General features: G+C 43.5%; 1 long non-coding RNA gene across 1 annotated transcript; it reads right to left on the bottom strand.

The window, feature by feature from the left end:
- Positions 1 to 9,477: 9,477 nt before the first annotated feature.
- Positions 9,478 to 17,533, bottom strand: LOC137210118 (uncharacterized). Its single transcript, XR_010936266.1, has 4 exons — positions 16,295 to 17,533; positions 16,005 to 16,177; positions 12,455 to 15,035; positions 9,478 to 10,546 (listed from the first exon to the last, which is right to left on the bottom strand). It is a non-coding gene; the product is annotated as an uncharacterized lncRNA (long non-coding RNA).
- Positions 17,534 to 26,636: the final 9,103 nt, after the last annotated feature.

The raw sequence follows: 26,636 nt of genomic DNA, 5'->3' as shown, positions 1-26,636 counted from the left end.
AAATATCATGGTGCTGAATTTCACAGCCTCGTGTGTTAAGCCCAGAGAAACAAGAAAGTATCATTAAAACAGGAGGATAGAGGTAGATTTTTGAAAACTGCAGATCAACAAGCTTGGTATTAATGCACGGTAAAGTTCCGGAACAGGTTATTAAAGGTGGTCTGTGTCCATACTTACAGAAGAAAGCATTAATCACTGGGTATTAGCAGAGGTTCACTAAACAAGCCATGCAAGGCTAATGTGTCCTTTTTTCACAGGATTACCAGATTGGGAGATCCAGGGAATATCACAAATGAGCAAATTTCAGAGCATAAACCCCACCTAAGCTAAAAAAGAATCAAAAATTTTAAAAATACGCACCTCAGCTTTTTGAAACCCAGTTATGCTATTATAGTTCTTTTCTGCGAGTTACAGTGAACGTTAACTCATTAAAGGCTCTGAGAAGTCCTGCACTGAAGAACATATTTAACATTATCACAATGAGCAAGTGATCCACAAAACACACTTGGAAAAGAAGGTTTTAGACAAATTTCAGCAAGGTAATTTGCTAAGTTTTTTATCATATCAACTGTGAAGGAGGTAGAGAAATGTGGGTTTAAAAAATAGGTTGTTGGAATCAGAGCTAGGTAGACAACTGTACCTAAAGAGCATTTAATTAACTGATTAATAGTCACCTATGGGGGGGGTCTCTAATGTAATGTCTCAAGGCTCTGCCCTGTCTCCTGGAATGTTCAACATTTTATCACAACATGGAAGACCTACTTTTAAGTTTTTCAGATACCCTAAAGGGAGAGAGGCAGTTAATATGCTATATAACACACTGAAATATTGTCTTAAAACCAAGAAAGGAATCCAACAGAATCTTACTGAGACTTGTTAGAATCATTAGTATAAATAAAAGATAGATGAACTCTGACTTGAAACTGGCTCATATGATAAAGACCTGGGGTTGCAGCTACATTAAGACCAGCCCAGGCCAAATGTGTGATAGGGCTACCATGCTTCCAAAGTCACCCTGGGCATGTACGATGGCCTGGAAGGCAAACAAGTCAGCCAAGGTGGTTTGGCCACACTGGAAATTGTATTCTGGTCTTATGTTCCATTTTGAGAGGTACATTGACAGTTTGGAGATTGTTCAAGGAATGACGAACATCAGGAGAATTCTGGAGAACATGTGCCCAGAGGAGGAAATTCTGCAGAAACCAGGGCTATTTAGATGGTCTGTAGAAGAGAAGATAAGGGACATGTTGATAACTGACTTCAGGAGACCGTGTAGTATAAAAGTATAAAAGAGTATAAGTATATATATATATAAGTATATATAAGTATATAAGTAAAAGTATATAAGAGTATAAAAGAGATAAGTCTGTGCTCAAATCTCTGCTCTAGTACTTCTGGGCTGTGTGACCTTGGACAAGTTTCTCAACACCTTAGCTTCAGAGCCCTTAGATAAGAAATCATCTTCTCCGTTTAGTGGGGTTTTTGTGGTGGTCCTGGAGCAGAGTAGGTGGTCAATTCATGCTTCTCTTCTCTTTCTCCATGTGAAGAAGGGCAATCATAGCATTTAGAAAGGTGACATTTGATATAGATCCAACGGAAAAACTGAACCAATGGGAGAATTCCCCAAAGGGAGGTATTGGCTGAAGAAAAGTAGGAACTTCATAATAATCAAAAGCTAGAAAACAAAGATATTAGCTTGGCTACCTTTAGGTTGGCCATGGAACTACCATAGATTCTATAGAAGAGATGTCTGCTTTGGGTGTGAGATGAGATTGGATGACTCCCAGATGCCTTCCAGCTCTGCGGTTCCATGATTCAAATTCTCAACTAGTCTGTTTATTGTTCTCTTCCATAGGTAGACAACTCATATATATTCAACTCCCATTCGTATATATTGAATAGATACTATGTGTACTATTAAAAAAATTTTCTTTGACCATTCCCTATGTATGGGTTCTTTCTCTCTTATTTTGTGGCCTCATTACAGCCTAGCTCAGGGATTTTTCCTTATTGGGAACTTAATAAATGTTGATGAACTAGTAAGAGAGGTCTATGATGGTCTGATGACCACACACTCACACTTTGGACTCACACAGGCATGTGTTCAAATCCTGGCTCTACTTCTTGGCCATGTGACCTTGGGCAAGTTACTCTCTTGTAATAATAGCTTTATGAGAGCGAATGAATAGAATATTCTAATTCTTTAGAAAAACAGTTAAGTGTATAATAAATAGATATTATTTTTGTAGTTGCTGTCAGAGTGAACATAAACCTACTTAATACTTAAATAGATGTTTTCTGACTACACAGTAAGAGCCTTAGGGATGAATTGGTTCTTCCTGTACATACTTATTTAAAAATATTTTCTCCTAAACAGTGTTCTTGGTTATCATGCTCCAAAGCCTACTTGAGTCTATTACCCTAGTTTTTGCAATATTCATGATGGGGGGAAAGAGGAATCAACTGGAAATAAGCAAAAGTGAAGACACGAAAGTGGAGGCAAATTAACTTTGGCCAAAAAATCTATGACAAAGTCAGAGCTGGTCTGAGACAGCCTCATGGGGAACCCCTGGCATGCAGTCAGCCTACACTGGAGACCCAATGAGCCTCCAGCTGTGGCCACTTGGGAAATGGCCCTGCCTCTTGTTGTTGTGCTCTGCAAACAGGAAGTGTCCGTCAGACACGCCCTGAGCCCCCGAGAGCATCCCCGACAGGGCTTGCACTTTGGTTAGTGTCTCGCCCATCATGGGCCGTGGCCTAGACTTGGAGATACTCGACCACGAAGGGAGGGAGAAAAAGAAGGAAGGGAAGGAGTATGAAGTAAAGATACTTTGTAATTTTTTTTTAAATTGTGGTTAAAAATATATAGCATTAAATTTACCATCTTAACCATTTTTAAGAGTGCAGTTTTGAGGACTTCCCTGGTGGTCCAGTGGTTAAGAATCCCCCTTCCTGTGCCGGGGACACGGGTTCAATCCCTGGCGGGGAACTAATATCCCACATGCCACGGGGCAACTAAGCCCACGCGCTGCAACTACTGAGCCTGCGCACTCTGGAGCCCGCACGCCGCAACGAAGAGCCCGCGCACCACTACGAAAGATCCCGCGTGCTGCAGCTAAGACCCGACGCAGTCAAATAAATTCTTTAAAAATTTTTTAAAGAGTACGGTTTTGTAATGTTAAGTATACTCACAGTTTTGTGCAACAGATATTTTTCATCCTGCAAAACTAAAACTCTCATTAAACAAGTCCCCATTTCCCCCTCCCTCTAGCTCCTGGCAACCACCGTTCTACTTTCTGTTTCTATGAATTTTACTACTTTAGATGCTTCATATAAATGGAACCATATGTGACTGGCTTAATTCAACTAGCATAATGTGCTCAGGATTCATCCATGTTGCAGCATGAGACAGGATTTCCTTCTTTTTTTTTTTTGGCTGTGCCACATACCATGCAGGATCTTAATTCCCCAACCAGGGATCGAACCTGTGCCCTTGGCAGTGAAAGCACAGAGTCCTAACCACTGGACCTGCTGGGAATTCTCAGGATTCCCTTCCTTTTTAAGGATGAATAATATTCCTGTGTGTGTGTGTGTGTGTGAGACAGTCACATTTTGTTAATCTATTCATCTATCAATGGACACTTGGGTTGCTTCCACTTCTGGGCCACTGTGAATAATGCCGCTCTGAACATGGGTATACAAATACAGAAATGCTTTCAAAGGGATGCAGAAGTTAAGGCTTTGGAAAAGTTTGCTGGGGAGATTTGGGGAAATAAATGTGTGGAACAAAGAAGCAAGTCATGCCTAACAATGACAGAAAAAGTCATTAGTCATGGATTGTTGAGATGTTAGGAACAGAAGTCACTCAAACTAGATCAAAAAAAGAGGAACTTATTATGAGAACACACGGGTGTCTCATGGTACCCGAGATGGGGCCTCAGGAAATACTGGATGCAGAAACTGGAGTTAATCAAAGTTCTTCTCTTTATCTCTACAGAACCCACATTTATTCTGTCAACAGCAGGCACCACTGTTCCAGGCCATAATGATACAACTGTAAATAAAATAGGCTTTACCCTGGGGAAGAGGAGTAATAAACAAATAAACAAGAAATTCCAAAGTTTATAAATTGTATGAAGGAAAAAGCAAGTGCTGTAGGAAAAAATATAATGGGGGGGGTGCACAACTTCGCCATTGTTGATCATTGATCGCTTCTCTGAGGAAATGACACTGAAGCCACAGCTTGAAGGATAAGGAAGTATCAGCCACATGAAATTCCAGGCAGAGGGAAGGGTGTGCTAAGGAAGGAAGAGAAAGCTATCAGCCTGGAGGAGGGTGATCAAGGTGGAAATAACAGCTGGAAAAGAGAGGTGTGTCATGGTGGGCATGACCACATGGAAACTTGTTGACCATGGAATGGGGTTTGGATTTCTTTTCTAACACAATGGGAATCCATTGAGGAGTTTTAGGCTAGGGAGTGACATCAGCTGATTTATATTTCTAGAAGATCCTTCCGGAGGTCAGGTGGAGAGTGGATTGGAGAGGGAGAAGGGGGTGGTGGTGGTGAGACTGGGTGGGATTCCTGCAGATGATGGTTTAGACCAAGGTGGAGACAGGAGAGGTGGAGAGAAGGCAGGGTCAAGACATACTTGGGGCACAGGAATGTTCATAGGAGCACTCTTCATAATAGCCAAAAGGTGGAAATGGCCCAAAAGCCTAGCAACTGATGGATGGATAAACAAATACAGTATATCCCTATGGTAAAATATTAGTCAGTCATAAAAAGGATTGAAGTCCTGATATGATGTGGATAAACGTTAAAAAACATTATGCTGAACGTAAGAAGCCAGTCACAAAAGGCCACATATTATATGACTCCATTCATATGAAAGTCCAGAATAGGAAGATTTATAGAGACAGAAAGTGGATCAGGGGTTGCCTAGGGCTAGGGGGAGAGGATGACAGGAAGAGAGGAAACAACTGTGGGGATTCTTTTGGGGATGATGAAAATATTCTAAAATTGACTGTGATGATGGTTGCACATATCTGGGAATATACCAAAAGCCATTGGATTGTACACTTTAAATGTGTGAATTATATGGTATGTGAATTATATCGCAATAAAGCTGTTTGAAAAAAAAGACCCATATTGGGAGGCAAGCCGACAGGACCTGACTCTGGTTTGGAAAAGGAGGAGAAGCCTCTCATCTCTATTTGCTCTGTGCCTTTGTTTCATTTCCCTTCCTCTCCGTGCACAAGGAAAAAAGGGGCTGTTCTAAGGCTTACGCTCCATTCCATCCAGCCCAGCTCCCAGACAATAGAAATCTCTGTAACCCCATTTCAGATCCCCTGGATGGAGACTCATTTGTCCAGGGTAGGTCAGTGGCAGGGAAGCAGAGCTGCCTAGTCCATACAGCCAGGCCCACCCCTTAGCGGGGCTGCGTGGGATGAGCAGGTCCCATCGTCAGAGGTCATAGGAGAATATTTCAGATTTCTCAGACAGAACGAGCATATAATACACACCTTCGATGTGCCACATCCGGTGTCAACTGCTTTCACATCCCTAATGCCACTTAATCTCTTATCTACACTGTGTGAAAGTTTGTGCTGACTAAAAGGAAGCATTTTCCATCGGGTTCAACTCGTCGTATATGCACAATGTCGAATCAAGGCCACCACTGGTAAAATCATCTACCCAAGGCTAGGAAGAGGCATCCTTGAAATGGGATTGCTGGCCACAGATGTTGGTTTCCAGAGGGCGGTGTCTTCAGGTCACCAAAACACAGGGCTCAGAGTCCCTCCTGGTGAGTGAGCTGCACTGGCCAACAGAGAGATATTTCTGAAAAACGCTTTAGAACCCATCTGATGGGAAGAGAATCTGTTACAAAAACCCTTTGGTTCTTATATAGTAATCTGTGAATTGCCTGTTTGAAAATCCTTCCTGGTCTTTATGAAGGCTGATTGTAAACTTTAGAAAGAATGATGGCTAATGCCTGAGGCTGAAGGTGAGGAGCTAGACACAGGGAAAATCCATATTCTGCAACTTCATCAGTGTGGAGTAGGCAGAATCAAAATCCAAACCACATTTTCCAAAAAGATTTTTCCTCTTAATTCTGAAATCCATGTGTATTATATGAGAAATCTAATCCGTATGTTTCTTACTCATTTACACTTAACTCATCAAAGTGTTTCCTCTGAAGAATTATTTGATGTCCAAGAACACTTCAGAGATTTTTTTCTTTTCAACAAGGCTTTGTTCTTAGAAATAAAGAAGGCTGCTGAATTTGTATATGCGAAGAATCAATGAACTCGAACCCCAGAAATGTTCAACTTCGTTTCAAGCAGGTTCTATATTCAGGAGAAACAACTTTAGGAATGAGCTCTTTCTCTTTTAAATTTTTTAAGGCGTGCGGGGCGGGGTGGGGGGGGGGAGCTCTAAATGGATGCTTGGATTTTCATGCCCAAATGATTTCCTCTTCAGCCGTTGATGAGCACTATTAGATAGATGAAGTCCATCTTCTTAAGGCACTCTGAAGTGGTCTTCGACTTTCTGGTTAGAAGAGGCTGCACCTACCTTTGACCCTTCCCTCATAGCATGTGGCAAAATCTGCCCAGAGGAGGATGTATCCTTCTGAGATCCCCAGCATGTGTGTTAGAAAGTACAAAGCTCTTGATGAATGAGGTGTCATGGAATCACCGTGCTTGACCACCACCTAAGCCATCCATCAGGACGGCCTGATAACCTCTCTCATGCCCTGCATGCCGAAGTTTCTTCCTTAGTTTGCCAAGATTTATCTTTATCTTTCATTCATATCACACTTATTGTATATCTCTTAGCATAGCTGTGTCCTGGGACTGGGAGGAAGGAGAAGGCACTGCTTCTGCTTATGAGACGGTCATCATTTCACTGGGAGACAAAACACAAGTGAGAAGTTTATCAGAAGTGTGCTTGGTGGGTATTGCAAGAAAGGAAGGATGCTCATGGATGGACTGAGCAGGAAAAGCGTCCCAGAGCAGGTGGGCCTTTCAGTCCAGGAACAGGAGCCTGAGTATGGACGTGGCCATACCCAGACGAAGAAACAAGGCCCCCTGGGCTGGCATCAGTTGGACGGTCCTTCAAATTGACAAGCTAAAAATATTTGCTTGATGTGTATCTGGAAGAGAGACTGAGGACTCACTGCAGAGGGTGTCCAGGACCAAGAGGGGCAGGGATCATGGTCTCTATCGCCTCTTCAATTCCACTCCACCCAAATTCACCCACCCCACCCAGCAAGCCCAAAGCCGTGCAGTCAGTTACCTGGTCACCCACTCAGTGACCTTCAGTTGTAACTTCTCATGTGCCCTGGGAGTCTTACCACCCATCCAAAGTGCTCTTTCTGTGTTCTAGTAAATATAAATTTCTTCATCTCATTCCATTTCTAATGAGGTTTTAGCCCCCTGTGGTCTTTTCTGGGACAACTGCCTGGCTGGGATGATGTGAGAAATAGGCAAGTACTTGGCTCGGTGCCTAGAGAAAACGAACAGGCTAAAGAAGAGAAAATGGGGTCTAGGGACACCGCATTTGTCTATTTCCTCCTATGCTCCAGGCCAGTGCTTGGTGTCTTACAGGCACACACTCAGCTATTCTCTGTAACAGCACTGCAAGGCAGGTGTTGTGATTCCATTTAAGAGATGAAGGAGCCGCATAGAGGCTAACACACTTGCCCATAGGCAGCTAATAAGGAGTGGAGCTTGGATAGAGATGCAATACAGGGTTAGGATGGATTGCGGGGGAGTGAAGCTTAGAGTCAGGGAGAGCAATGAGGAACCACGAGAAAGCTGGCTACAGGGGAGGGGCAGTGAGCTGGAAACGGGGCATATGAGAGAGAACCACAGGCAAAGAAAGAACAGGCTTTCGTGACCCTGCCACCTGCGAGGGTCAGGAGTAATGTTGGAGGGAGAGGAAAAGAAGTTTCTGGTCCTGAGAAAGCATTTGGTGACACTGAAACCTGGATGTCAAGTAGGGGCACGGGTTTGAAGGGAAAGATGCTGAGTCTGTTGTGTCTGAGGTTCTGGAAGGACTGCAGTCTAGGCTCCTGGTCCTTGCTGGAGAGTGGTCGGTGCTGGGTCAGAGGACTAGCCTTGCGTTGAGGTACTGGAGATCACAGATGGGACCTCCAGGCAAGGAAGCAGAGCAGTCCGCTGGACACTGGACCTTTGGGACCACCATCCTGTGTCTCTCACGATACAGTACCACTGCGGTGGGGCCTCTGCTGCCTCTGAGGCAGAGCATGGGCGAACTGAAGGGATGTTTTCAGTTGTTCCAGTGACTGGACGAGGCCACCCGTCTTCAATAGGCATACAGGGTATACGGGGATACAAGATGTCCTACCCTGCACGAGACAGTTCTGCACAACTTATATGGACTTGTACATAGATTTTTCACCTAAATGAATATCCAGTGCAATATTTAGAAATCAAGAGGAATCCAGAGTAATTTTTTGGTCTCTGAGCTTAGAATCTAACCACAGTTTCCATATATACATATACCTTTTGTGCCATTTAAATGTATACTTAGTTTCACAAGAATGGAAATAAAAAAATTGTACTTTGTTTTACTGGCATTTGACTGAGTTGTTCCATGTCAGAAAATCACATCTCTGACGGCCACATGGTTGCTAGAATTTGAGTTAGTTCTCTGCATTAATAGTGGTCCCATTAAAGGCGATCCTGCATAGGTATTCAAGCATCTGATTATTTTGTCTTCAAGTACTCATGTCTAGCCATAAGTTGAAATACATTTTTTCCCTGTAGATTCTTTTCTTTTATCCTTCACATTATAGTTAGGTCATTATATTGATTTCTTTTTTTTTTACATTATGCATATAGATGAGTTATTTTATCTGTAACTTTCATTTCAGGAGAGTGAAGGAGGTGTTACAAATTAGTTGTTATAAGGCAGGGTTGGGACTAATGGAGTTAAGAACTACTGGTTCTAAACTAGCACCATCCTATAGACATATAATACAAGGCACAAATTAAATTCTAAGTTTTCTAGCAGCTATCTTAAAAACACTAAAAGTATGGAATATTATGCAGCCTTCAAAAGGAAAGAAATCACGTCATATCCTACAACATGGGTGAACCTTGAGGACACTATGCTAAGTGAAATAAGCCAGTTACAAAAAGACAAATACTATATGATTCCACTTATATGAGGTATCTAAAGTAGTCAGAGTCTTAGAAACAGAAAGTAGAATGGTGGTTGTCAAGGATTAGGGGGGAGAAGGAAAAGGGGAGCTGTTATCTAATGGACATGGTGTTACAGATTTGCCAGATGAAAGAGTTCTGGAGAGCTGTATTTGTGAATGTAATTAACACACTGAACTGTACACTTAAAAACAGTTAAGATGATAAACGTGTGTTAATGTGTTTTTTTACCAAAATTTTAAAAAAATAAAAGGAGAAAGTAAAATTAATTTTTATAGGATGTATTTATTTAACCCAGTATATTCCAAAATGCTATTATTTCAACATACAATTGAAATATCAACTTCAATTAATCAACAGAACAACGATCAATGAGATATTTTATATTCCTTTTCTCATACAAAGTCTTTGAAATCTGTGTGTACTTTGTACCGACAGCACCCATCAAGCCAGACTAGCCACATTTCTAGCACTCGATAGCCACATGTGGTTAGTGGTTACCATACTGGATGGCAAAGTCCTAGATCATAGCTAACACTTGTTGAGCAGACCTTAAGTGCCAGGTACTGCTGTTAATGCTTCCCGTGGGATGACTCATTTAATCATCATAACGGCCCTATGCGGCAGACACAATTATTGTCCCCGTTACACGTGAGGAAACTGAAGCTCAGAAAGTTTGAGTCACTGGCCTGAGGTCACACACCACTGTGACCCCGAGTAGAAAGCTGAACGCGGGCATTCTGGTTCCAGAGCCCTGACTTTATTTTTATTTTTTTGGCTGCGTTGGGTCTTTGTTGCTGCGTGTGGGCTTTCTCTAGTTGCGGCGAGCAGGGGCTACTCTTTGATGCGGTGGCTTCTCTTGTTGCAGAGCACGGGTTCTAGGCACGTGGGCTTCAGTAGTTGTGGAGCGTGTGCTCAGTAGTTGCGGCTCGCGGGCTCTAGAGCGCAGGTTCAGTAGTTGTGGCACACGGGCTTAGTTGCTCCGCAGCATGTGGGATCTTCCCGGACCAGGGCTCGAACCCGTGTCCCCTGCATTGGCCAGGTGGATTCTTAACCACTGAGCCACCAGGGAAGCCCCAGAGCCCTGCCTTAACCACTGTGCTACGGGTGCCTTTGTAAGACTTTTCCCTCAGACTCCTTTTCCAGTCACTGGGAGTCTGCACAGCCCTGGCAAGGCTTCAGGTAGCAGGAACCTGGCTGGCCCACCAGGTAGGCTCATTTTCCCACCCGTTCCTGAGGAGCATGGCCAAGGCACTGGCCAGCCCTTCTGAGAAGCAGAAAGAAACCTGTGCTTGCTTCACGACCCCTGCAACCTTCTCTATTCTTCTCTGTATTTCCATTAGGAGAAGTGGTGCGTCTGGCAGAGAAAGACAAATATCATATGATATTACTTACATGTGGAATCTAAAATATGATACAAATGAACTTATTTACAAAACAGACTCACAGACATAGAAAACAAACTTACCATTACCATAGGGAAAAAGTGGGTAGGGATAAATTAGGAGTTTGGGACTAACAGACACAGACTACTATATATAAAATAGAAAACAACAACAACAAAGGTCCTACTGTATAGGAACTATAGCCAGGGAACTATAGCCAATATCTTGTAATAAATTAATATGGAAAAGAATATGAAAAAGAACTTATATATATGAGAAACTAAATCACTTTGCTGTACACCAGAAACTAACACAACATTGTAAATCAACTATACTTCAACTAAAAAAAAAAAAAAAAGAAGTAGTGGGTCTGGGCAAAGACAAAACACAGCTGGGGCAGAAAGACTGTCCCAACTCATGCATCTAATAAAAACCTGCTACCAGCACCTTGCTGGTGAATTATCTGCATTCCAATAACTTTTTCTCCTGGGTTTTCCTTAATAAGATAGATTTCTTCATTTCCTGGGACTCCCTCAAGATTATACTGACAACCTCCCCATTAATTACCAAACTATGCCCCATCACAAAATGATTACATTGGCTTCCTACCTAAACGCCTCCCCTCATTGATGAAAAGTCTCACTTAAACTAATATGCTTTTAACTTGCTTCATTTCAGCACCTCCATAGTGGCTACTAATGAGCTGACTCCTTGCCCAGCTGGTCCCTCCGCCTTTCCTTGTGTTCTGTTCCAAGACCAATTTAGATCTGTCGGAACAGGAAAGGGGAGGGCTCGCCCTTTGAATCATAGGCTTGGCTGGAGCCTTCTTGAGGGATGAGGACACACGACCTTGAGCCTGAGGCCCCCCACAAAAGTGAGACTCCACTTGCAGCTTCCAGAAACACGAAAATTGCCTAAGAGTGGGGCCACTGAAGTAAAACGGCCTCCCAGTTTCGACCGAGCAGCTTAATGAGTCAGGTAATTATACCCAGATTCCCTTTACAGGGGCCTCTTAATTATTATTTAATAAAGAGATGATTCCAGGCTGTAACCCGCGAGGCTGGCGGCATCATAAGCATCTCACTGGAGAAGTACCTCCCCTCAGACGTTGTCCTCCTCTGGCAGGGAGACGGGGTGCTTTGAAAGGACCCCTCATCCTTGCTTCTGAGAATATTATGTGCCAAGCAACTCCTCTTCCTGGCACTGTCTTCTCTGGGGTGTCAGCTGGGTCCCTTCACTGGAGTGCTGTGAATCAGGTCAGTCTGTTCCTCTGAGTAACCCTGATCTCATTCTGCTGGCAGCAGGCAGTGGCCTGAGGCCCTGCTGCCTTCCGAAGGCTGCCCGCTCATGTGGGCAGGAAGAGCTCCCCTAGTTCCCACTGTGAGCCAGGTTCCGTTCTAGGTGCTCTCGATGCCTGTCTCCTTAAATGTTCACATGGGCCTCTTGATATATGTGTCCCTCCCCATTTTACAGATAAGGAAACTGAGATTCCCTGGATTGCCCAAGGTCATACAACTAATGGAACTGGGAGAGCTGGGATTTGAACCTACGTCTATATTATTCCAGAGCATCAGGGCTTAACTCCTGTACCATACTGCTAGGGGTTAGCCAGCCAGGAAGAAAATTATTTGGACCATGTTTTCTTTGGTAGATTATCAGAGAACTTTGGTAGATTATCTAAGGACATCCATTTTCATCAATGTTGATGGTACATCATGTTCTTGGTCCCTAACCAGGGACATGTACAGTAATCATGGTTTTCCCTTCCCTGTCCCAGCAGTATTCATTAGACCAGGGATGGACCCATCATCCTGGCCAGACCAGTAGGAGTTCTTCCCTGGAAATTTTCAAATTGGAATTGAAGAAAAGAGGGGCCTTACCCACTCTAGTGGTACCAGCAACTAGGTACATATGAGCTCCAAGGGGCCAGGGGTCATGGTCCAGGCTTGTGGAAAAAGGCAAAGACAATGTTGACAATACACAGAGAAAGAGAAAAAATTCCAATGGTATTCAAGCCCCCGATTCAAATATCTGGGACACAACAGGTCTATTTCCCACAATTCAGCTATGTAAATCAATACATTTCCCCCTTTCGTCCCAAATAGTCCTACTAAAGTTTCTATCACTTGTAATAAAAGTGCTCTAATACGCCATGCTCTGGCATGGCCTCCTAAGGGTTTTAATATGTGGGGCAGAGAGGCAGCTGTGCCATGGTAGAGAGGAAGGGGATGCTGTGAGCAGGAAGACGGCGAGGAACCTCTTGCAGCGTGGGCAGCAACGGTCCCACGGAGAGATGTTGAGAGCCAGAACCAAGGCGACTGGCGATGGGGTCACGAGATACTTAGTTGATAGAAGTTTTTAGATTTGATGATTGATTAAAATTGGGAAGATGATATTGGAGATGCCCAAGATGATCCTTAAGTGGGTGGTGATGCCATTAGCTGAATGGGAAACACAGGACACACATTGTACTCAGGGGAGGTGAGTGGTGAAGCAATAGCTTGACTATGGAGAGTTGACTGGTGTCCAGCTGCATGTGGCTCCTTTAAGAGGCATGATATGTTCTGGCACCATGACAAACATGTGCTCTGGCAATCACCTGCTGGTCACAGCCTCAGTCCTGACTTGATCATGCTAACCTGTGCCTCACACCCCTTTCCATCCTTGCTCTCAGCTCCCAGTCACCAAGTGGTGTTATTTTTGTCCTTGCATCACCTTCCAGATTTGTCAGAACTGGTATTGTCTTCCTGATAGAACTTTGGCTCCTTTCCATGGGATTCTGTCCTTCCTGCCGCTCAGTTGAATTGAGCTGCCTTGGATAACTCCCCCACTGGAGTGGTGGAGAAGGACGGCTGGCGCTGTTAAAAACAAACAAAGGAATCATGCTGCAGGAAGCTGACTCCAGCCAATTTGGCTCCTTATAATTATTAGGCTTTTTGTGCAGGGTATCTATAGCTTACCACTGTTAAAGGGAGCTGAGGATTATAGATCTCCTCTACCACGACTGCCCAACTAAGGGGTTGGTTGCATTGGGTAGGTTGCATTGAAAGCAAGACCCAGACCAAATTCTGCTATCCATACAAAGATTTACTAATAAGCAGGCACTACAAACATGCACAATCTTTTTTCCCTAAGTTTGCTCTCTGTCTGACACAGAGACAATGTTCTAGTGGCAGAATTCATCTGGGCTACTAGTCACAATCAGGCAACAGCCTCATCTGTTAAGTGAGGCACAGAGATTAGGTGGAATCTTAGGCATGGCGAGCCATTGTGAAGGGTGTAAGCCCTTGAGCTTGCAAAATTCTTACACTCTGTTCATGTAACCATGGAGAGCCCATATTGTATTTCTAGCTATCCACCATATCTTTTTCACCATTCATTTAAACAATGAAAATTATTTCTAAACCCATTATACAAATGAACAAACTCTCTAGTGAGGATGGAAGATAAAGATTGCTGAAACTCTACCCAGAAATAAACCCACGTATATATGGCCAACTATTTTTGACAAGGAGGCTAAGAAGACTCAGTGGGGAAAGGATAGTCTCTCCAATAAATGGTGATGGGAAAACTGGATCATCACAGGCAGAAGAATGAAATTGGATCCCTATCTTACACCACTCACAAAAACTAACTTAAAGAGGATTAAAGACTTAAATGCAAGACCCGAAACTATGAAATTGCTAGAGGAAAACATAGGGAGAAAGCCCCTGACATTGGTCTGGGCAAAGATTTTTTTTTTTTTTTTTTGGATATGACATTAAAAGCACTAGCAGGGGGCTTCCCTGGTGGCGCAGTGGTTGAGAGTCCGCCTGCTGATGCAGGGGACACAGGTTTGTGCCCCGGTCCGGGAAGATCCCACATGCCGCAGAGTGGCTGGGCCCGCAAGCCATGGCCACTGAGCCTGCACGTCCGGAGCCTGTGCTCTGCAACAGGAGAGGCCACAACAGTGAAAGGCCCATGTACCGCAAAAAAAAAAAAAAGCACTAGCAACAAAAGCGAAAACAACCAAGTGAGACTATATCAAACTAAAAAGGTTTTGCACGAAAAAGGGAAAAATCATCAAAATACAAAGGTGAACAGGAGAATATATTTGCAAACCAAATATGGAACAGAAGAAAATATTTGCAAACTGTCTGATAAGGCATTAATATCAAAAATATAGAAAGAACTCATACAACTCAATAGCAAAAAACCAAACAATCCAATTTAAGAATGGGCAAAGGACTTGAATAGACATTTTTCCAAAGAAGACACACAAATTAAAAATAGAGGGCTTCCCTGGTGGCGCAGTGGTTGAGAGTCCGCCTGACAATGCTGAGGATGCGGGTTCGTGCCCCGGTCCGGGAGGATCCCACATGCCACGGAGCGGCTGGGCCTGTGAGCCATGGCCGCTGAACCTGCGCGTCCGGAGCCTGTGCTCCGCAACGGGAGAGGCCACAACAGTGAGAGGCACACGTACTGCAAAAAAAAAAAAAAAAAAAAATAGAACTACCATATGATCCAGGAGCCTTCCTTCTGGGTATATATCCAAAGAAAATGAAAACTCCAACTCAAAGAGATATTTGTGCCCCCATGTTCATCGCAACATCATTTACAATAGCCAAGACATGGAAACAACCTAAGTTTCCATATAAAGTGACTATATAAAGAAGATGTGTATATATATCATATATATGATATATATATGATATACAAATATATATATGATATACAAACATATATATATATCATATATATATACAAACATTATTTACCCATAAAAAAGAAGGAAATCCTGCCTTTGCAACAGCATGGATGGACCCTGAGGACATTATGCTAAGTGAAATAAGTCAGATACAGAAAGACTTTTTTTTTTTTTTTTTTTTTTTGCGGTTCGCGGGCCTCTCACTGTTGTGGCCTCTCCCGTTGCGGAGCACAGGCTCCGGATGCGCAGGCTCAGCGGCCATGGCTCACGGGCCCAGCCGCTCCGCGGCATGTGGGATCTTCCGGGACCAGGACACAAACCTGTGTCCCCTGCATCAGCAGGCGGACTCTCAACCACTGTGCCACCAGGGAAGCCCCAGAAAGACATATTTTATGTTCTCACTTATATGAGGAATCTAAAAAAGTCAAACTCATACAAATAGAGAATAGAATGATGATTGCCAAGGGCAGGGGGTGGGGAAGGTAAGAGGTGTTGGTCAAAGGTACAAATTCCCAGCAATAAGATGAATAAATTCGGGGGATCCAATGTACAGCATGGTGACTATAATTAACCATATCATATTATATATTTGAAAGTTGTTAATCGAGCAGATTTAAATTTTTATCACCCCAAAAAACAATGGTAATTATGTGAGTGGGCTAAGGTGTTAACTAACTTTATTGTAGAATCATTTTGTAATATATACATGTATCAAATCATCACATTGTACACCTTATACTTACGTATATTATAAGTCAGTAATATCTCAATAAAGCTGGAAAGGAAAAAAAGATGGTCGAAGCTCTTGTAGAAGGTGCTTCTGGAGTGTGACATCCAGTTAGCATCTATCAAAGCTTACAAACACTCTGGAATGTGTATGCCTGAGCAGGGCACTTCAGATGTTAACAAATTGCTCCTAGGAGGTAAATTAAAAGTAACAGATCAAAAAAAAAAGTAACAGATACATCTCTCTGTCTAGGCTGAAGTATTTGAAACTAAATTGTATGTAATATAATTCATGCCATGTACTCACCTCAGAACCTTTGGAGAAGTATTCTCTGCATACAACGTCTTCACCCCCTTCTCACCCATTTGCCTGGGTAACGTCTTATTAGAATGGCTGTCACCTCCTCCAGGAAGTCTTCCCTGATCCTCCACCACCCCCACCAAGGCAAAGTTGAGTGACTCTCACATCTCCTGTAGCATCTGTGCTAACTTTTCATCATTGGGAATCAACTGGTCTTTTCCCTATCACTTGACTGTAATCCCCAGTCCTTTTATCCCTAGTACCAAGCAGAATACCTGGCCATTAGCACAAACTCAATTTGTTTGTAAAATTGAATTTAACTCAAACAAGAAAACAATTTTGTTTTTTTGTCTCATTGCTTCCCAGCCATGTATTGGAAAAGGAATCACCAGTGATCATTTGTTGGCCAAAGATAGGTAACTGATGAAAAGGAAATGAAGGAGACGTGGCCCTGGATAGACCGTAAGAATGAGAATAATTTGGAAGTGACCGAACGTAGACCCATTTTTAGTTTTTTCCTTTAAACGCTCCAAGTCTTTACTGAGTTTGCACTCAGGGTGGGCTCTGGAGCTGGAGTAGCGGCAAGTATCTTCTGTACTGGCTGATCTCTGATATTTACCCTGGAGAGACGAAAGCAACCAGGAACCTTAATCACTTGATGCTTCCCTAGGAGTCCCACAATTCCTAGTGGAGAGGAGGCTGGTAAGGTGCCGTCTGCCAGACAGAAAGCCCATCAGGAGGCTGCTGACCTCATTTTGTCCAAATACACAGACTTGGACTTGACATTTGCCAAAGTGCAGCTAAACAAATGTGGTAAAATGATGCCCCACCTATTCAGCCCACATCAAAGTGGCTACATGTGGTTTTCAACGGTAGAAAATAGACTCAGCAGGAATACTGAGATACGGCCCATTTATTCCTTATAGGGACTCTATTCCTTCGCAGCGTAGACCTGTGATCTTAAACAAGACCAAGCCTGTATCTCATTGGATATTTTGTCTATTGGATGTTTTGTAAAGAAGGAGAAAGGATGGCGTGGAATTCATGCATTCAAAATAGGTAAAGTTTACACTTTGGGATTATATGGAAAATACTGTGAGCAAACGACTGCTATCCCCAGAGGCCCCAGGAAAGGAACTGGAGGCTGGGGAGGGTCACAATTCCTGTCTCTCTTCTGCACCCACAGCCTCGACTTTCTCTCCACCTCAACCCCCTTATCCCGAAACTACACAAAGTCACACCAGAATCAGCCTTCTGGGTAGGAAAACAACGCAGGACAATTCTATAACACAGAGTGGAAAACCATGGTGCTGGGAAGTAGACTGGGCAGCAGCCACCTAGGGTACCCGGCCTGCTTTCAGGTAGAGCTGGATGGGTACGCATGGCCTGGGGCTGGTTATTTTTCCTTGTGGGGAACAAGGGATCCTCTGAAGAGCTCTTGGATAAAAGCTCTTTACATGAAAGTCATTCCGTGAATGAAATCTGGTGTGTCTGTGTTCTCTGCTCTGGTAAATAGCAAAAATTGTCAGAGATAATAATTAAAGGCCCCCAACCCCTCATCTGAAATTCGGGATTTCTCAGATTTTAGAAAGGTAACTCAGTAGCTGACACCTCAGGAAATGATCACACGAACATTTCTGCAGCAAGTGTATGACTATTCATTCCTTTGTGAAGCTGCAAAGCTGACAGGGAGCTCAGGTCAATCTGGGTCAAGTCAGAATGATGAAAAACTTTTGGTATTCAGAGCTGTCTGAATCAAAATGTTTGAATAAGAGATCATGGACCTGTAATAACATTTTCCTGAAGGGCTTAGCTGTCTCGAGAAGAGAGACTCTGATTTCCACTACCCCATTTAGGGAGCCACGTAGCAGCACACAGCTTCAGGCTCAGAAGCCTGACATCCTTCAGGTGAACCAGTGGCAACTCCCTCCCCCCTGCATTTCCTTCCCAGGGATTTTAAGACTCTGCGTGTGTCTTTTCATTTGTTCTTTCTTTCTGCATTGTGCTTAAGGCAGTGCTGGCTTCACTGCTCCCGTGGATACCCACAAAGTGAGGCAAGCCAGGATAATGGTTAAGGGCTAAGACTTTATAGTCAGAAGGAGCTTGGTTTAAATCCTACCTCTGACACCTTTTAGCTGTTTGTTGGATCCTAGGAGGCTGCTTGACCTCTCTGAACCTCAGCTTATTCAGCTATAAACCCTCATGCGGGGCTGTTATAAGAATTAAATGAGGCTTTAAGGTTGCTGACAATTATGGAATGCTTGCTCTGTACCAAGCACATATTAAGAGTTCTACATGACGGGTTATTCTATAAAACAGATACCATCCTTATTTTATAGATGAGGAAACTGAGCCTTGGAAAGCTGGGCTCACTGGAGCCATATTGCTATCAAATGGAGAAGCTGGCGTTCAACGCTGAGTCGTCTAATCCCTGGTACTCTCAACCACTCTGCTATAATGGCTCATTAGATGGTCGGCGAAATGTTTTGCATGGTTTCTGAACTCTCAGTGTATGATAACTATGATATCATAGTAATGATGATGATGTTAAAGGAGAGCTGAGTTTAAGCTAAATCTAGAGGCAGACCATTGAGTGACTTGGTTTTCATTGTCAACAATTACCCATGTGGTGCTCCTGACTTGCCAGCCTAGGGATAACCCCCCCAGAGCTCTGTCAACATCCATTTTAAGTAGAGTCTCCCATATACCTGGCTCAGGGATTTTTAAAATGTTATCAATCTGTCTTCCATGCCCTCTAGTATAGCACTACTGTCTTAGTCAGGTTCCTTGGGAAACAGACTCACAGCAGAAAATTGATTGGCAAGTGCTCTAGGGATCAATGACTATGGGGAATGAAGGCTGAAGGACTGAGCAGAGAGAAGAATTGCACTGCAATGCAGTCCCAACAAAGACCTCAGTCTATGCCACCCAGAGCACTGGGACTAAGATAGTCCCAAGATTCCTGCCCTCTGGTGTACATGCCTTGTGCAATTCCTTTACCTTGAGGGCAGGCAGAAGCTGTGAATATGATGGGCTATCACGCCCATGGTTAAGCTACTCATCAATTGACTTGGAGTTAATAAAAGGGGAGATTATCTGGGTGGGCCTGACCTAATCAGATGAGGCCATAAGTGGATCTGAGTCCTTCCAAGCATGAGAGGGAATATGGGAAGGGCCACATAGCAGGAAATAGCAGGAAGGCCCTAGGAAACTGAGAATGGTCCCTGGTTGACAGTCAGCCAGGAAATGGGAGAGCAGTCCTAGAGCCACAAGTAACTGAGTTCTGCCAACTCTTGGTTGAACATGGAAGAAGACCCCCAAGCCTCAGATGAGACCCCCAAGCTCTGGCTGGCACCTTGGGTTCAGCCTGGTGAGACGTGAGCAAGAGATCCAGTTGTGCTATACTTGGACTTCTGACCTGTGAGATGATAAAGGGGTGTGGTTTTTGCTTTATTTTTCTAGTTAAACTTTTTATTTTGAGATAATTGTACATTCATGTGGAGTTGTAAGAAACAGTACAGAGAGATTCTTTGTATCCTTTACCCAGTTTCTCCCAAGGGTAATATCTTGCAGAGCTGTAGTACGAGATCACAACCAGAATATTGACATTGAGACAGTCAAGACACAGAGCAATATCATCACTACATCCTGTAGTCCTTTTATAGCCAGGCCCCCTTGCCTCCTGCATCTTCTTCCCCCACTTATCTTCGACTCTCAGCAATCACTAATCCATTCTGCATTTCTGTAATTTTGTCATTTCAAGAATGTTATGTAAATGTAGTAATATAATATGTAACATTTTGGAATTGGCTTTTTTCACTCAGCATGACTCCTTGGAGATTCATCCAACTTGCTGTGTGTATCAATGGTTCATTCATTTTTACTGCTGTGAAGTATTCCATGATATGAATGTACCACAGTGTGTTTAGCCGTTCACCTGTTGAAGGACATCTCGGTCGTTTACAGTTTGGGGCTGCTACCAGAAAAGCTGCTTTGAACATTCGTGTACAGCCTTTTGTTTGAACGTGTTTCCATTTCTCTGCAAAAATTTCTCTGGGATTGAAACTCTGGGTCATACGGTAGTTGCATTTTTAGTTGTTTAAGAAGCTGCCGAGCTTTTCCGAAGTGGCTGTACCATTTTACCTTCCCACCAGCAATGTATAAGTGATCAGCTTTAATGCCATCACTATGTTTTATTTTAGATTTTCTGGTAGATGTATAGCGATAACTCGTTGTGGTTTTAATTTACATTTCCCTAATGGCTAGTGATGTCGAGCATCTCTTCACCCACTTATTTACCATCTCTATATCCTCTTCAGCAAAATGTTCCTTCATGCCTTTTCCCCCAAATCTAATTGGTTTTCTTTTATTATTTACTGTTGAATTTTGAGAGATCTTTATGTATTCTAGATGCTATTCCTTTGTCAGAAGTATGCTTTGCAAACTTATTGTCTCACTGTCTGAAGGTTGTCTTTTCATTCTCGTAACAGGATACTTACAAAGCAAATTTTTAAATTTAGATGAAACTCAATTTTTTTTCTTTTATAGATCATGCTTCTGGTGGCAAATCTAAGAACTCTTTGCTTAGCCTTGGATCCCAAAGATTTTTCTTCTGATATTTTCTTTTCTAAAAGCTTCGTAGTTTTACATTTTACATTTAAGCCCATGATCCTTTTAAGTTAATTTTTTAATAAGACGTGAGATTTAAGTCGAGGTTCATTGAAAAAGCTAGCCTTCCTCCATTGAACTGCTTTAGTACTTCTGTAAAAAATCAGTTGGGCATATTTGTGTTAATGTGTTTCTGGATTCTCTATTCTGTTCCATTGGTTTATGTGTCTATCACTCTGTAAACATCACAGCTCTGTCTTGAAATCAGGTAGACTGATTCCTTCCATTGTAGAATCCTTTTACAAAATGATGTTAGCTATTCTGGTTCATCTGCACTTCCATATAAATTTTATTTATTTTTATTTTATTTATTTATTTTTGGCTGCATTGAGTCTTCGTTGCTGTGCGCGGGCTTTGAGCGGGGGCTACTCTTTGTTGCAGTGTGTGGCCTTCTCATTGCGGTGGCTTCTCTGGTGGAGCATGGGCTCTAGGCGTGCCGGCTTTAGTAGCTGCAGCACGCTGGCTCAGTAGTTGTGGCTCGTGGGCTCTAGAGCACAGGCTCAGTAGCTGTGACGCACGGACTTAGCTGCTCCGCGGCATGTGGGATCTTCCCAGACCAGGGATCGAACCTGTGTCCCCTGCATTGGCAGGCGGATTCTTAACCACTGTGCCACCAGGGAAGTCCCCATATATATCTTAGAATACTTTTGTCTATACCTATAAAAAATCTTGCTGGGATTTTGATAAGAATTGCATTAAACCTGCATTTGGGAGAATTGACCTCTTAATTATGTTGAACCTTCCAATCCATGAGCACGCTATGTCTCCACTTACTTAGATCTTTGGTTTCTTTCAACATTGTTTTCAGTATAGAAGTTCTGTAGATGTTTTGTTAGATTTACACTTAAGCATTTCTTTTTTTTTTTGAGTAATTGAAAATGGCATTGTATTTTGAGTTTTGATGTCCACCTATTCATTGATATGTAGAAATAACAATTGCATATACAATTGTATATCTAGAAATACAAATGTGTACAATTTTTGTATGTTTATCTTGTATATTGCAACTTTGCTGAACTCACTTATTTGTTCTAGGAGTTGGGTTGGTTTTGTTTGTATGTTTGTTTATAGATTCTGTGGAATTTACTACATAGACAACCATGTCATTTGCAAATAGGGACAGTTTTATATCTTCCTTTCTGACCTGTATGCACTTTATTTCCTTTTTGTGTCTTATTAATTGATCAGAACTTCCAATAATATATTGAATAAGAGTGGTAAGAACAAACATCTTTTACCTTGTTCTTGATCTTGGGAGGAAAGCATTCCATCTTTCACCATTAAGTGTAATATTAGCTGTAGGCTTTTGGTAGATACTTTTCAACAAGTTGAGAAAGTTCCCCTCTACCCCTATTTTCTTCTAAGAGTTTTGTCATGAATACATGTTGAATTTTGTTAAAAATGTTTTTTGCATCAGTTGATAAGACCGTGTGATTTTTCTTCTTTAGCTATTAATATCGTGGATTACATTGATTGATTTTCAAGTATTGAACAGTCTTGCATTCTTTGAGTAAACCTCCTTTGAGAGGGTGAGAAGGACCATGGGGGAATGCTTTGTTGTATTTTAAGCCACGTGAGAACAAATGGTGAGGAGTTCACCAGGCAGTTAAGGAGGAAAAGAACTTCCAGGGTGACGCATTACAGTTACAAAGGCACTGAGGCATGAAACTGCCTTCTTTGAAAAAAATGCAAATATTTCAGGATGTCTGGAGTGTTGAGTCCCAGAGGCAGAGTGGCAGGAGACGAGGCTAAGATGTAGGCCAGGCAGAGCTCCAAGGCTTTGTATGCTGTGCTCAGGACAGTGGGCTTTCACTGAAGGTGATGGAAACCACTGTGAGGCTGGATGTAGGGAACGATCCAGTAAAGTTTGCCTTTTAGAAACCCCATGAAAAGGGAACTGGAGGGCTGAGCCTAGAGAAGGGGAACCAGGAGGAAGAATCCAGGAAAGGAAGGATGGAATCCTGTATTACCACTAACATGGAACTCATTACCTTCCTTCTTCAAATGCTTCTCCTCAGAGCCCCCTGACCCTCCTTAGTCATTTGCCCAAGGCTGTCTCAAACTCTTCTTTCTTTTGTCTTCTACAGCCAGTTAGTTGGCAGAGCCTCTGTGTCCTCATCCTCTTCTGTCCCTTTGCTCTACTCACTGCCACCAACTCAGTGAAACTGGAGTATTCGTATTCTCCTAACTGGCCCCCTACTTCTGCATTTTCTCCACCTCCAATCCATTCTCCGTTCTTGCCCCTGTTTTCACCTTTAAAATTCCCTACTCTCATCAGATCACTTCCATTTCTACAAAAACTTCAGAAAGGGTCTGCTTGGCCTGTATCAAATGGAACAGACTCCTGGCTGCCTGGGGGCACGGACTAGGGTCTTAGAGGCACTGCTTTGGAAGGTCTTTGAGAGAAATCTCCTGTGAATTGTCAGGGGACCTCCGATGCAAAGGCAGCCATCTACAGGGCAGAGCTTTGGTGCCTGAAAAGATACCTTCTCTTTGGCATGCCTGACCTCCACCAAACTGCTCATTTTTTCTTGTAGCCCTCCTCTCCAGCATACTAGTTCAGAACAGGCACACAGGGGCACTCAGCATGTACTTGGGGAATTGAACTGAATTGGATGGAGTTCAGCCAGGTTATTGCTTTATTATTATTTGCAATCTAACCTGCATTTCTGGGACTTTTCTTCTCCCTGCTCCTACTTACCTCCCTTCTCTGTGCTTTACTGTTCTTGGCTTGGATTTATGGGAGGCAGGAGCCCTGGCTGTCCTATGGCCACTCAGGAGCCCTGGACACTGAGTCTGTGCACCAGAATGATCCTGCTAGGCTCTCGGGGCACTTTTTGGTCTAGGTTGTGACAGTCTTAGGGACGGGGACTGACCTGTCTTTGGGATGAGGGTGGGGGGCATGCCACTCCACTCCCTGCTAGCCCAGGGACAGAAGAGTTTTTATTTAGTAAATGAGTGCTAATATTTGGTTACATGCGAAGCCCTCAGGAAGTCATTCCAAGAACACAGCGGACATTCCAGCCTTCCAATTCCCTGATCCAGTCTCTCACAATCCCCAGCCACACACCTGAACACCAAAGACTGGACTCTTTACCTTTCTCCACTATCTTCCTTTCCGATCTGCTTCCTAAGCCCTCTCTGAGCCCCTTTTATGTCCCTGCACAGCCCAGGCATCCACTCTTGGCATTATCTCTGCCTGACTCCTCCCTCCTCCCCTCTTCCTGTTCCAGGTCGTTTGTTCAAACCTGTTGTATCTCCGTTTATAATAGCTATTAGGGAATTCCTCTCCAGTCCCAACCCTCTCTGCCTTTAAGTACTATCTGCTCACCTCTTGATCATGATGACCTTCTGGTCTTGGGTCATCCTGCCTCATGTGTCAGGAATAATGGTAGTGGTGTCAACGGTGAGAAGAGTGGCCTCAGGGTGATCCGAGGGAGTTGTGAGGATGTGCTGGATGCTTGATTGAAGGACAAGAGGCCTTCAGAGTGGAGGTTTCTAAGAATCACCTTTGGGAGAGAAGAGAAAAACACAATGGCAGAGCCCAGATTTAGCTCCCACCCTATAAAAATCAAACCTCTACTAGTATCACACCCAGTCCTCCAAGACTGGCAGTGGAAAAAGAGCCTTTATGTAGATAAGGTGCCTGAATCTCATGGCCACAACTCCCAGGGAACAGCTCCTCTTTAATTTCCTGCCCAAGCCCTGCCCATAATGCTACTCTCTGTATCCAGTCCATCCAATGAGACCATGTTGGAGAATAGACACCCCTTAACCAGAGCACTTAGACAGCCTGGGCTCCCCTACTGTGTGATCCCATAACATCAGCATTTCCCCCAAACAACATAAATGGCCATTTGAGTGTAAATGAGCATAAATGGCTGTCATTGGTCTGCATTCCCTGGACTGTCTCTATGTCACTCATCCCCATATTCTAGATCATAGTTCAGAGACTGCTACAAGATTGATGCTCAATGAATATCTGCTAAATGAATGAATGAATGGGTGGGATGGATGGATGGATGAATGAATGAATTTTGCCTATGGCTCAAGGATAGCAAAAGAGAAAACAGACCCAGAAAGCTAGCTGTAACGAAGGAATCTGGCTTACGAAGTGTAACTTACTCATCTCCAGCTTGTGTTCCTCTTCAGGGTCTCCCTGCCTAGCTTCTGGCATATCCCCACATCTCTCTCTCTCCCTTTCCACCTGGTGCACTCCAGCACAGCTAGACTTCTCAAGACAGACCCACAGGGAGAGAGAGACAGGAGTTCCCTCCCACGGTAGGCTGAATCTCTAAGTTTCCAGGTTCCCGTATGAAGGGCTACATCTTCTCTGGATAATAGTCCACTCCTTTACGGGTGTGTGCTTCCTCTAGGTCAGAAGGGAAAACAGCTTTCACCTCCCTTGGCAACGTTTCTTAGTTTCTCCTAAAGTATTCTACTGAGGATTAGCAAGAAAGAGTAGGTGATCACTAACAGTGCCTGCCACGGCTGTGGCCAAGAGGAAAGATAGTTTCTACGGTGCGTATTTGCCTATGGCCTCAGTAGGACAACCTGTCTTTATAACAACAAATAAATCTAAGATCCACACTTAGGGGGATTATTTCATACTTATCCTTTAAGGAGTTAAGGTTTCCATTGGCAGCCTTCACATGTACTGTTCCCCTACAGGGACTTGGGGAGGGACATTTTATGTGTCCTTTTCTGTTGTGATTCTTTTTCTTCTGAGATGTAACAGAAGCTGAAGGAAGCAACTGCAACAGGATAGTGTTACTTAAACCCAATTCAGTCATTATTAGTTTTGTAAATTTTAGAATTTTATTATGAGCCTTTAATGGGATGCTGTGCTCTTTGGCAAGCATCGTTCCTGAGCTCTGGCAATGGTGGTGGATAAACCAGGGACGGTGTATCCATCCTGCTGCTTGTTCTCCATGGGTCTGAAACACATCTTCCAATGGGCCCCAAAGGGAGTTTGACTCAGCATCTACACCAGGACTCTTGATATTGGAGCTCTTCTTGGGAAACCAAGAATCCAGGGCAGCCGCTGGGCTCCTTTATTTTTAAGAAGTATTTTCTTCACAGCACCCACCCACTAGAGCTGTGGGTGATGGCAGCTAAGGAAGGGCCTGAGTGGGTTTAAGTGGGTTCTAGGATTGAAGCAACACAGACAAGTTGAGCAGAGGAGGTGGAGGACAGTCTTTGTTCACCAGCCCCTGGCAGTGAGCTACAGATCCAGAGCAAAAACAGCAAAATGCCGTGGAGGGCAGAAACCAAAGGTGGGGAGACAGACAGCAGGACAGACGAGGGGAAGGAGTCACCAACAGGAAAGAGATGGGAGAGGTGACAGAGACTGAGCATATGTGCCCCGTGAAGTCGAATATTTTCTTTGGAGGTCCAAATTATCCCGTGAATTTTTTTCTAGTACTTTTCCACATCCCTGGGACCAAACATGTGCATAGGACATGTCTAAAACTGATGTGTTTAAAGCAGTTTTTGGAGAAGCAGATAGAGATAAGCTTCCAACTTTTTTTTTTTTTTTTTTTTTTTTACTGTACGCAGGCCTCTCACTGTTGTGGCCTCTCCCGTTGTGGAGCACAGGCTCCGGACGCGCAGGCTCAGCGGCCATGGCTCACGGGCACAGCCACTCTGCGGCATGTGGGATCCTCCTGGACCGGGGCAC

The sequence above is a fragment of the Pseudorca crassidens genome, chromosome 17 (assembly GCF_039906515.1).
Source record: "Pseudorca crassidens isolate mPseCra1 chromosome 17, mPseCra1.hap1, whole genome shotgun sequence".
Classification (NCBI taxonomy): domain Eukaryota; kingdom Metazoa; phylum Chordata; class Mammalia; order Artiodactyla; family Delphinidae; genus Pseudorca; species Pseudorca crassidens.
The sequence above is the reverse complement of the archived record's forward strand: the minus strand, read 5'-3'. Positions and strand labels throughout refer to the sequence as shown.